General features: G+C 40.6%; 1 non-coding gene across 1 annotated transcript; it reads right to left on the bottom strand.

Moving 5' to 3' along the window:
• Positions 1 to 10,465: 10,465 nt before the first annotated feature.
• On the bottom strand, positions 10,466 to 10,572 carry LOC114230053 (U6 spliceosomal RNA). Its single transcript, XR_003615910.1, has one exon. It is a non-coding gene; the product is annotated as a U6 spliceosomal RNA (small nuclear RNA).
• Between the last annotated feature and the right edge of the window lie 693 nt (positions 10,573 to 11,265).

The following is an 11,265-nucleotide window of genomic DNA, read 5'->3' as shown; positions in this document are numbered from 1 at the left end:
AAATTTCAATCGTCGTATTGTTGATATTTGGCTCTGTTGACTAATGAGTTTGCCGACCACTGCAGCAGAAGATCACAGGGGGGCCTTTTGGCTGGAGCTGGAACTGGAGCCAGAGAGGAGACGTAGCTACTGTCAAAGATGCACTACAGGCAGAGAAAGATGAGGGGAATCACCGTAATTTTTTCATTCCTCTTCTCTCCAGTGTCATAGCAGGGCCACACCTGGTTGGAACCTAGACAGAAGTCAGTTCCCAGAACCTGGAAGCCCTAGAAATGCAGCCTCTCAGGATCTGCAGAAGAGCAGGGAATGGATTTGAGAGCCAACCAGCTAGAGGCTGGCACGGCTGTGAAGTAAAACCTATTCCTTACTGAGGGTTAGGTTCTAAAAGGTTTTAAGGGCATTGCTTTAGAGGGCAAGGCTACTCTCTATTGTAGGTTATTCTCTATATATACAAAAAGAATACAATCACACTTTTGATCATTAGAGGATGCCACATTTTTCCCTATCTGATATGCTTGTAGAAGGCAGTTTGAACAAAGGGACCAGCTTGAGAAACAAACCCACTTCTCTCATTAATTTTGGAGTAGTCATACAAAGGTCTCTTAGTAGAGAAGACAAAACTCCCAGCAGATGTAGATGAAATTTAGTCTAGAAACAACAGAGCAGGGAGTATACAAGTGGCAAATATGTAAGCAAAGGAACTAAATGCTTCTCTCTGATAGCATACAAGGAAAATAATTGCAGTTAAAAATTGATAAGCTGGGTACCAAATTGCCTCTGTCCTCGGCTATTTGATTACCTGGATCCACAGGGAACAGCAGTGAAAAGTCATTAACACCACCTTATTGTTGACTGAAGATGTTTTACTTCCTCTAGTTCCAAAGCTTTGACCTTGAATCATATGGGGTTTCTGATCCCACGAAATGGCTTTCAAAGCTCTCTCATTGAATCAAACGAAATGCTTGATCCCTTGTGCTTAAAAACATAGCAGTGCCTACTTTGGACTTCTCCATCTATACCAATTATGCAGGAACAATGTACTTTAATCTGTTTCTTTTCTGTCTTCTTTCCTTCTGTTACTTTAAAATATGGTTTTGATAATATTGCTTTAAACTCAATTGCACCATTATCAAAGTTCTTTTTAAGGGCAATGAATATTTGCTGGATGAATAATGGATGGATGGATGGATGGATGGATGGATGGATGGATGAAAGCAATGTGAGTGAGTCTCAGTTCTGAGTTTCAGCCTGGCTGATGGGGAGTGCTCAAGCCAGTTTCCTGGTTCTGATTAACTTGTAGTTTAAAGACCACCAGCACACCACTGCACTGCCATCTAGTGGTAGTTTAACCTACTTGTAAGAAAAGTACAGAAAAACAAACGAATGCAAAATGAAAGTATCACAATTCTTTTTCTGATTCCAGCTGCTTACGAATGCCTCTCCTCATTTGGCTATCTTTGATAGTAACAGCATTTCACTTTGATTGTTTAACACATGGTCAAAGAACATTCACAGGATTATATAGGTAGATGTCACTAGTTTAGGTGGGGTAGGTCTTCCTTTGCACAATAAATGTCTAAGTTCTGTGTATATTTTGAGACCATCAACAAGCCCCTGGATTTTAAAAAATGTGATAACCAGATGTTTTTAAGAGAAATCACGATAGTAATTTTTTTTTTTTTTTTGCTTTCATACTTACATTTCAACTCGGTGACTCTCTTAAAGAACATAACATTCCCACCCCCCTCCATGCAAATACTAACGTCTTAGTTGGTAAAAACCATTTATCTCAGAACATAATTATGTAAAAATAAATTAAAATGGTTGCTAAGTTTAGGAAACCAGGAGTATAAATAAGACTTTATGTAATAATAAACTGTATTGTATAATACAATTATCTTGGCTAAAGGGATTTGAGATAGAGACAAGCTAGTCTAAGATGTCAGGAAATACCTCTCTCAAGGACCTTATGTTTACTCTCAGTGGGATGTTTGGGGACTGTCAAACACGTGCCCCCAGGCATATTTCTACATTTGAATGTCTCAAGAGTCCAGTGGGAAAAAAGTTGAACTCTCTTCAGAATGGGATATGTCTGATGGACTCAGAGGTGAGGAGAGAAAGATCACAGGAGCCAGATCATGAAGATGGTAAAAAGCTCCCAGGGGAATCCTCATAAGTGTTAAAGAAGTCTGGATGGTGGGCTAAGCTGTGGGTCAATCTACTCAGGACTTCAACTGATTAGATGGGGCCCACCCACATTATGAAAGGCAACCTGCTTTACTTAAAGTCCAGCAATCTAAGTGTTAATCTGATCCAAAATACCCTCACAAAAACACCCAGAAATGTTTGGTAAGTATCTTGCTTAGACATTCTTCAATCTAGCCAAGTTGACATAAAATTAACCATCATATGTGCCTTGGTGTGGGCCTGTTTTTATCCATTGTGCTGTGCTTTCAAGACTCTTCATTTGAAGATTCAAGTGCTTCAGACACAAGAAATGTTACTGAATCTTTTCTTTGAACACTGTTACTCATTTTCCTTATTCTATATTTCTGGAGTTCCTGTTAATAGGATTTTAGACCTTCTCACGGGACCTCTAATGTTTCTGTCTGCTTTTCTTGTTTATCTGCTTGTCTTTTACCTTGTTTTCTAGATGACTTCCTTAAACTTTCTTTCAACCCTTTGAGTTTTAATTTTTACTATCATATTTTTAAGTTTCTGGATATTTCTTTTCCTTTCTGAGACCTCTCCTTCTTTTAAAAATAGCATCCTGTTCTTATTTCATGTGGCCATACGTCTCCTTATCTCTCTCAGGATATTAATGCCAGCCTTTCTTTTCTTCTTTTTCTCCTTCTCTTCCTCCCTCCCTTCCCATCCCCTCCACCCTCCCCTTCCCCTTCTCCTTCTTCTTCTTTTTCTTCTTCTTCTTCTTCACAGTATTTTTTTCTCTTGCAAGGTTTGTTTCTCCAAGTGGCTTTTTTCTGTTTATTTCTTTGGTTTCTATCTTTCATATTGGATATTCCCCTCAGATGTATGGTACTTCTTGGTCGTTTTCATATCCTCAAGAATAGGGACTAAAAAGCTACTGGCAGGCTCTAAGAGGAAAGGGGAAAGTAGGAAGGGGGCATGTGTTGCATGTGGCCTTCATAAGGGGGTGAGCTGTCAGTATGTTTAGGTCTGTTTTATTGGGCTGGTCAAATTCCTCAAAGAAAACTCTTCTGATCTCCTTTGTTAAGGACAGGGCTTCTGATTGCTGACTGGGGAAGAGGCCAAGATGCCTCAGGATGCAGCTGTAGATGTTTCCTTAATCTCTGTTTTCAGTTCTATACGCCCCGCTTTTAGTCATGCCTGGTGTTCCCTGTTTTAATCGCTCCTGAGAGTAAACCTCCATGGTCTTAGCAGGTTCTTACCAGTAGCCCAGCTGCCGAGTGGGGAAGGGACCCGGGGTCCATTTACTTTAACAGACTCTCAACCAATCGTCCTGTTTTCAGTCTCTGCCCCTCCACTTCCGTACTTCCACATGCTGCCCCTACCTGAGCCCACTGGAGACTGTGGTGTAAGTTGGAATGGGTGCCATTCCCCGCTGCTGACTTCAGGTTCTATTTTCCGGTGGTTTGCTAAGCCATTTATCACCCCGTCTGTTTTCTAGCTTCAAAAATCTTGCTTCTGTTGCCTCTTTTCCCCTTTCTCTCCACCCGTGTGGGTTTATGCCTTTATGACGATCACTTCACTGTTGTTTTAGTGGGTGTGGTGAGAAGGAGCAAAAGTAGATGCCTATGTGTAATCCACTATCATTACCTTAAAGGTCTTCTGTGGGACCTTGAAAAGTAATTTCTTTTTTTTAAAAAATATATTTTATTGAGTTTCTACAGAGAGGAAGGGAGAGGGATAGAAAGCTAGAAACATCCATGAGAGAGAAACATCGATCAGCTGCCTCCTGCACACCCCCTACTGGGGATGTGCCCGCAACCAAGGTACATGCCCTTGACCGGAATCGAACCTGCCATCTTTCAGTCCGCAGGCCAACGCTCTATCCACTGAGCCAAACCGGTTTTGGCGAAAAGTAATTTCTGTTTACAAAGTTTCTATTCATTTAAAAATTCTTTAAATATTTTTAAAGTACAGATGTCAAGTGGATTTTTTTGGAAGTCAAACATTAACTTTGTGTGTATGATTTCTTACATTGTTTCCAAACTTGAGAAGTCTTTTTCCTATGTCAAGATTAGGTAAATATTTACTTAGAGCTGTTCTAAGTGAAATTGCCAAGTAGCCATGGTTTTTTTGGTTGTTGTTTTTTTTGGCACTAGCTCCCAATATTGGGATGATGTCCTAACCCTCCTTCTGGAGTGTCCCCAGTGCCTTTCAGAATCCCCATGATGGCTTCTATTCACTGACATTCTCAGCCAAAGCCTTTTCTTTCCTTCCATGGTAGCTCCCTGTACTTAGGCCTTTCCCAGTCCCTTCCATTCCATCAAAACGTAACCTATGGGTCCAGGGTCTTATACTTTGCTCTGCTCTTTCTCAGCTAACAAAAAAATACTCAAAACTGTTTTAGAGGAACTTCACATGTGTTATTGATTTAATCCTTACAACATCCCTGTGTGGTAGATATTATTAGTCCCATTTCATATATTAGTAAATTGAAGCTAGAGAGATTAAGCCTCTTTTGTTCAAGATCACTTGGCTGACAAGTCAAAGAAGGTCTGGAGTATGACATCTTTTAACCTCTGCATACAGTCTACCTATAATAGAAAATATTTACTGTGCAAACTCATGCAATAAGATATAAATAACTTAATGGCTACTTTTAAGACAATACTTTAACCTAAATCATAAGTCTCTAATAGTGAAATTCTCAAATACAACAAAAATTTTAGGTAGTGCCATTAGGGTTACCTTCCTCCTCCCATCCACCCCAACAGAAAACGGCCTCCATTTGGCATTTTTAAGATTGTAGCTAAAGATTATAAAGCCATTTATGACCATGAAAAGCTCTGTGGGAACTATGTTATAAATTACAGCACTCAGCCAAGAAAGACTAGTTTTTAAGCAATGTTTTTAGAGATGTTGACGTGTTACTAGACACATACTTGAGCCCATTCTCCATTCTCCCCTGTGCTTTTCAATTCAAAGGAGAACTTTTATTGTTCAAGGAAACAAATGATATCAAAATCACAAGGCATTTCTCTGATTATTTCCATCTAAGGTTATAAAAACACACAGTATTTGTATTTAATACACATTTTTGTCCGTATTGGGCTAAGTTGCCTTCCAAGAAAGAATAGCAGAGCATTTTCTAGATCTTCTTCAGAGATTCACTATTATTTCTGTTCTAACTGAGAACACTCAGCTCTTCACCTCTGACACCACGCGGTACAGATTCCCCAGTTTACCCGCACACAGACACATACATATATTAAAGGACTATTATGTGCATTGTATGTGACATGAAAATAATAAGACAATACCCTCTCTTCAAAGAGCTCTAGAGAAAAGAGACATACAATTTACAATAAAAACATAAGAAAAATATTTTAAAAATCCATTCCGGTAGGGAGAAGAATATGAATTTTCTCTTTTGTACTTCCATAAAAAGAATCAAGATTTCAAATTTTTGTCCCCCACTCCTCATACCCTGCCAACCCTCCCCCCTCCACCCCCCCCCAAAAAAAAGCCCTAAATCTTCTCATAGCCCTGTCTTCTCTTCTCAGTAAATGGCATTTAGGCAGTTTTTTAGGCCAAAAACTTCTTCGATTTCTCTTTATGTCCATGTCTGTCCCTTTCTCTCTGCCCCAAATCCAATCTATCAGCAGGTACTGTCAGTTCTGACTCCAAATGCATCCAGCAGCCAACTGGTTCCCTGCCCCTTTTTTAAAATCTTCACCCGAGGATATTTTTTCCATTAATTTTCAGAGAGAGGGAAAGACAGAGAGAAATATTGATGTGAGAGAAACACAATTGGTTGCCTCCTCCACACGCCCTGACTGGGGCCTGGGAGGAGTCTGCAACCGAGGTACGAGGTATGTGCCCTCGAAGGGAATCAAACCCAGGACCCTTTGATCCGCAGGCAGACGCTCTATACACTGAGCTAAACCGGCTAGGGCTGGTCCCCTTTTTTGACTGCTACTACACTAATCTTAGCACATCTTTTCTCACTTTATAGACTGCTGCAATACCTCCTGAATAGACTCTGCTTCCATTTCTGCTCCATGATAACCTATTCTTCACAAAGCACTCGGGGAGCTCTTTAAAGAGTGAACACTAGCTTCTGTTTGAGCCATGGACCCATAGGTTACGTTTTGATGGAGTAACAGCGTCTGGATTTACTTCCTCCCATGACTAGAAACTGGACAACATATATTTAACAACTGCTTTCTGACATTAGACAATTGGCAGCACAGGACTATTATCTCTGAGAAAGGAAACAATAAGGTGAACCCTGTGTTTGTTCCAGCTTACCTGAGGTTCCAGGCTTCGTGCAGGCATCAGGAACCCAAACAGACCCCAGAAGTCTTCTTGAATGGAACAGACAGCGATGAGCATTTGGTGAGGCCAAACAAGAAATAATACTGAATCTCTGAAGAAGATCTAGAATTTGTGGAGCACGATTTTTTTAGAAGACTTTACTTTCCATATCAAATTACCTTGGATACTATGTCACAAATCAATTGACCATATGTGTGAATCTATTTCTCACCTAATTTGATTTTAGTTCCCTTTATTTATCAATCATTATGTCATTTCTACCATCTTAATTACTACTGATTTAAACAGTCTTGTGATAAGGTAGTATATGGCTTCCAACTTTATTCTTTTTTTATATTGTTGTTTTTTTGTTTTGTTGTGTTGTGTTTTGGGTTTTTTTTGAGAGGGGGAGAGAGAGAGAGAGAAACATGAATGTGAGAGCAGAACATGGATCAGCTGCTGCCTCCTGCACACTCCCTACCAGGGATCAAGCCTGCAACCAGGAATCGAACTGGCAACCTTTTAGTGCCCAGGACAATGTCCAACCAGCTGAGCCATACCAGCCAGGGCAGCTTTGTTTTCCTTTTCCAAGATTGTTACTCTAGGTCTTTTGCATTTCCAGAAAAATTTTAGAGTCAACTTGTCAATTTCTAGAAAAAGTCCGTTAGGATTTTGTTTGGAATTGTGTTGAATTTACAGATCATTTTTGGAAGACTACTAATCTTAATAAGATTGTGTCTTCCAACTGATGATCTAGATTTAAAAAAATCCTCACCCAAGGATATGTTTTTGTATTGATTTTAGAGAGGGAGGAAGGAAAGGGAGAGAGAAACATTGATGTGAGAGAGAAACATCGATTGCCTCCTGTGCATACCTCAACTAGGGACTGAACCAGAGAGAACAAGTTGGTGCCCTGACCGGGAATGGACCACAACCCTTGGTGCATGGACAATGCTCCAACCAAATGAGCCACCTGGCCAGGGCCTAGATTTTCTTTAATATCTCTTATCAATATTTTGTATTTATCACTGTCAAAGTCTTGCACAATTTTTGAAAATTTACTCTTAAATAGTTTATATTTTTGAAGCTATTGTAAATGATATTTAAAATTTTCATTTTCCAATTATTTGCCAGTAAACAGCAATACATTTTTGTGGCTACTAGGTTATTTTTCTGCATTTTGATGTTTCTGTATGAACAATCACATCATCTGGAAATAAAGACAATTTAATTCTTTCTATTCTTTGATTCCATTGTGGTCAGGAAACATACTCTAAAATTTCAATATTTTTGATATTTCATGAGAATTGTTTTATGGCTTAGTATGTGACCATGTTGATGAATGCTCCAGATGCACTTTAAAGATGGTTTTCTAGCATCCATTGCTTCTCATAAAATGTCATTTCAATAACGCAATGCATTATATATCATTGTTCTTCTGTATGTAATTTTTTCACTGACTGCTTTCAATATAATTTATTTAGTTTAGCTTTTGGTAGTTGGACTAATGATATTCTTGTGTTTATCTTGCTTTGAATTTGTTGAGCTTCTTGGATAGGTAAGTGAATTATTTCCACAAATTTGTGAAAATTTCAACTATTTTTTTCCTAGTTCTTTTTTTGTCCCATTTTCTTTCTCTTCTCATTCTAGCATTCAAATTATATGTGTGTTAGATCATGTAAAATGTTCCAAATATCTCAGAGACTGTTCTTTATTTGTAATCTTATTTCCCTTCACTTTGCAGAATGTAATGGTCTTTCTGCAAGTTCACTGATTGGGGTGGTTATGAGAATTGCCTCTCAGGCCACCAGCTACCAGGAGCATAGCTGACTGAGGACGTGAGCTGCCATATTGTGAAATCATCACCATGTTTGTGCTAAGGCCACACTCCCCACAGGCTGCTGCCAGTGCCACCCTGAGAGTGGCAGGTTCTAAGGAATCCTCTGATGGCTCACTTTGTGTTGATGACTCCTTGTTGGCCTTTCTGAACTTTCCTAGACTAAATGACACCTAACTTTCCTTCCTTCTCTCTTTCACTGTAGGTCGGACTTGCAGTGTGATAGGATGACTATATGAAACATTTCCCTCAATAAGAGCCTTTATATTCAATCCTGTCTCCGTGTCTGCTTTGAGGGGGCACCTGGAATAACACAGGTAAAGTCAGAAGTGTTCTAAGAAAACAGGCAGTGAGATGTAGACTTGAGACTGGCTTGCCCACCACCTGCAGGCAGTTAGGATGCTATTGTGTTGGCCGATGAAACAAAGATAGTCCATGGCCAAAGGCAGAAGCTACACTGCTGAATATTTTATTGGTGGTGAATTGGGAAAATCAGAGTAATATTGTGATCTGGAACCCTTGATGTAAATGCAGCAATAGATTCCATAGCACAATCCTATCTAATAAAAGAGCAATATGCAAATTGACCATCACTCCAACACAAGATGGCTGTCCCCATGTGGACACAAGATGGCCGCCACAAGATGGCCAGCAGGGGATGGGCAGTTGGGAGGGACCAGGCCTGCAAGGAAGGGCAGTTGGGGGTGATCAAGCCTGTAGGGGAGGGCAGTTAGGGGTGACCAGGCTGGCAGGGGAACAGTTAGGCATCAATCAGGCTGGCAGGGGAGTGGTTAGGGGATGATCAGGCTGGCAGGCAGGAGTGGTTAGGGGCAATCAGGAAGGCAGGCCAGTGAGCAGTTGGGAGCCAGCAGTCCTGGATTGTGAGAGGGATGTTCGACTGCCCGTTTAGGCCCGATCCTATTGGGCCTAAACGGGCAGTCGAACATCCCTCGAGGGGTCCCAGATTGGAGAGGGTGCAGGCTGGGCTGAGGGACACACCCACCCACCCCCTGTGCACGAATTTCATGCACTGGGCCTCTAGTATGTCTATATTGAGCACATACACCAACCCTTTCTTTTGATCTCCAAATAGCTATTAAGTTATTGTTAAGCTATTAAAACAGTCTGGGGCAGGTATTCTGTAGCTTACAAATGTTGTCTATCTGCTGGCTTACCTCACTGGTATGACCCAGACCTGCAACACCCCACTTCTTTAGCTTTCTCACTCCTGGGTAGATGTGTATGTGGTTTAAGGATGAAGGACATCAACTTCTTTAGGCAGGACACCCTGAAATGAAATGACTTTCAAGAAACTTTCTCCCATGAGAAGATGTTCCTTTCGTAGTCTTTGCTTATACTGTAGCATCTATATTCTTCTCATATCCAAACTATTTATTTTTATTAATGAAGTATGAGTCCCTGGAGGAAACAACCTTTCCATGTAATTCTCAGGGGGCTACCTAATACATACATGGCTTTACTGTTATCACCGTGTGCCATAACCCAGGGTGATCAATCAGAATATATCATCTTTCTGGACACAGTGATTGGTTGATCAACATCAAACCAATCAGAGTTCTCTTAGGGAGGTGGATATGAGACACTGCAGGCAAAGAGAGTTGTTGTTTTTCCTCAGTTGTCATTAGTTTTACATGCAAATTCATCCCATAATCTTTTTTTGCCTCTGTGTGAAAATTAAGTCAACACATACTCAAGTACCTTCTAGACATGGAGAGAGCCCACTAAAGACATGGCATTTGGATTCAGTTGTGCCTGGAGTAGTCAATTCCCTGAGACTTCAGTTTGAATGGTAAGGAAGTCTTTTACCCATGCTAGTTTATGTAAAGTTCCTTATTTATTTGCTGAAGCAGTCCTGATTAATATAGTAAATAAATATAGTATATATTCATTTAATACTACAATAATGGCAACCTCAAAAGACAACCTCAGAAATATTGATTCCTTCATTAAATTATATTTTGATATTGAATAAATTGGGTCCTTCCTTCCTTCCTTCCTTCCTTCCTTCCTTCCTTCCTTCTTTTCTTTCTTTTTTGGCCTTATACAAATATCTTTATAGTGCAAAGGTCACAATTTTGCTGAGTGCCACATATTGATTTTGCTTTGACTCATATTCCTTCCCAGCCCCATCCAGGCACAACGCAAACTATGGAATGCTTCATGAATTTGTATATCATCCTTGCACAGGGACCATGCTCATCTTCTTTGTATCATTCCAATTTTAGTATATGTGCTGCAGAAGTGAGAACGACCCTTTCTTTCTAATATATTCTAAACAAATCCAACCCTGAAAAATTGCTCTATTTTGTTGTATACTACACTAGAGGCCCGATGCAAGAAATTCATGTGGGGGAAGGGGAGCCTCAGCCTGGCCTGCGCCCTCTCGCAATTCGGGACCCCTCGGGGGATGTCCAACTGTCGGACATCTCTCTCACAATCTGGGACCCCTCGCTTCCAACCGCCCACCTGCTCACTCCTTACTGCTTGGCTCGCAGTTCCTTAGTGCTGCTGCGGAGGCAGGAGAGGCTCGTGCCATCACCACTGTGCTTGCCAGCCATGAGCCCAGCTTCTGGCTAGGCGGCGTTCCCCCTGTGGGAGTGCACTGACCACCAGGGGGCAGCTCCTGCATTGAGCGTCTGTCCCCTGGTGGTCACTGCGTGTCATAGCGACTTGTTGTTCCACCATAACAGTCACTGGGCTTTTATTCTATAGATACCCCTTTCTGGAAAATTTTATCCACTTTTATTGTTTCAGCAACCACCTCTATGCAGATAAAAGTAAATTCATATCTCTTACTTAATTCTCTCCTCAAAAAGCAGGAAATCCAATTACCTGTTGACATTGACACATTACTATTTCCCACACACCTCAAAGTTATTAACATGTCATCTTTCCTACTAACCATATTCTTTTTCTTATAATTTAAAAGCATTAATTGATGA

Source organism: Eptesicus fuscus, chromosome 12 (assembly GCF_027574615.1).
Source record: "Eptesicus fuscus isolate TK198812 chromosome 12, DD_ASM_mEF_20220401, whole genome shotgun sequence".
Lineage (NCBI taxonomy): Eukaryota > Metazoa > Chordata > Mammalia > Chiroptera > Vespertilionidae > Eptesicus > Eptesicus fuscus.
The sequence above is the reverse complement of the archived record's forward strand: the minus strand, read 5'-3'. Positions and strand labels throughout refer to the sequence as shown.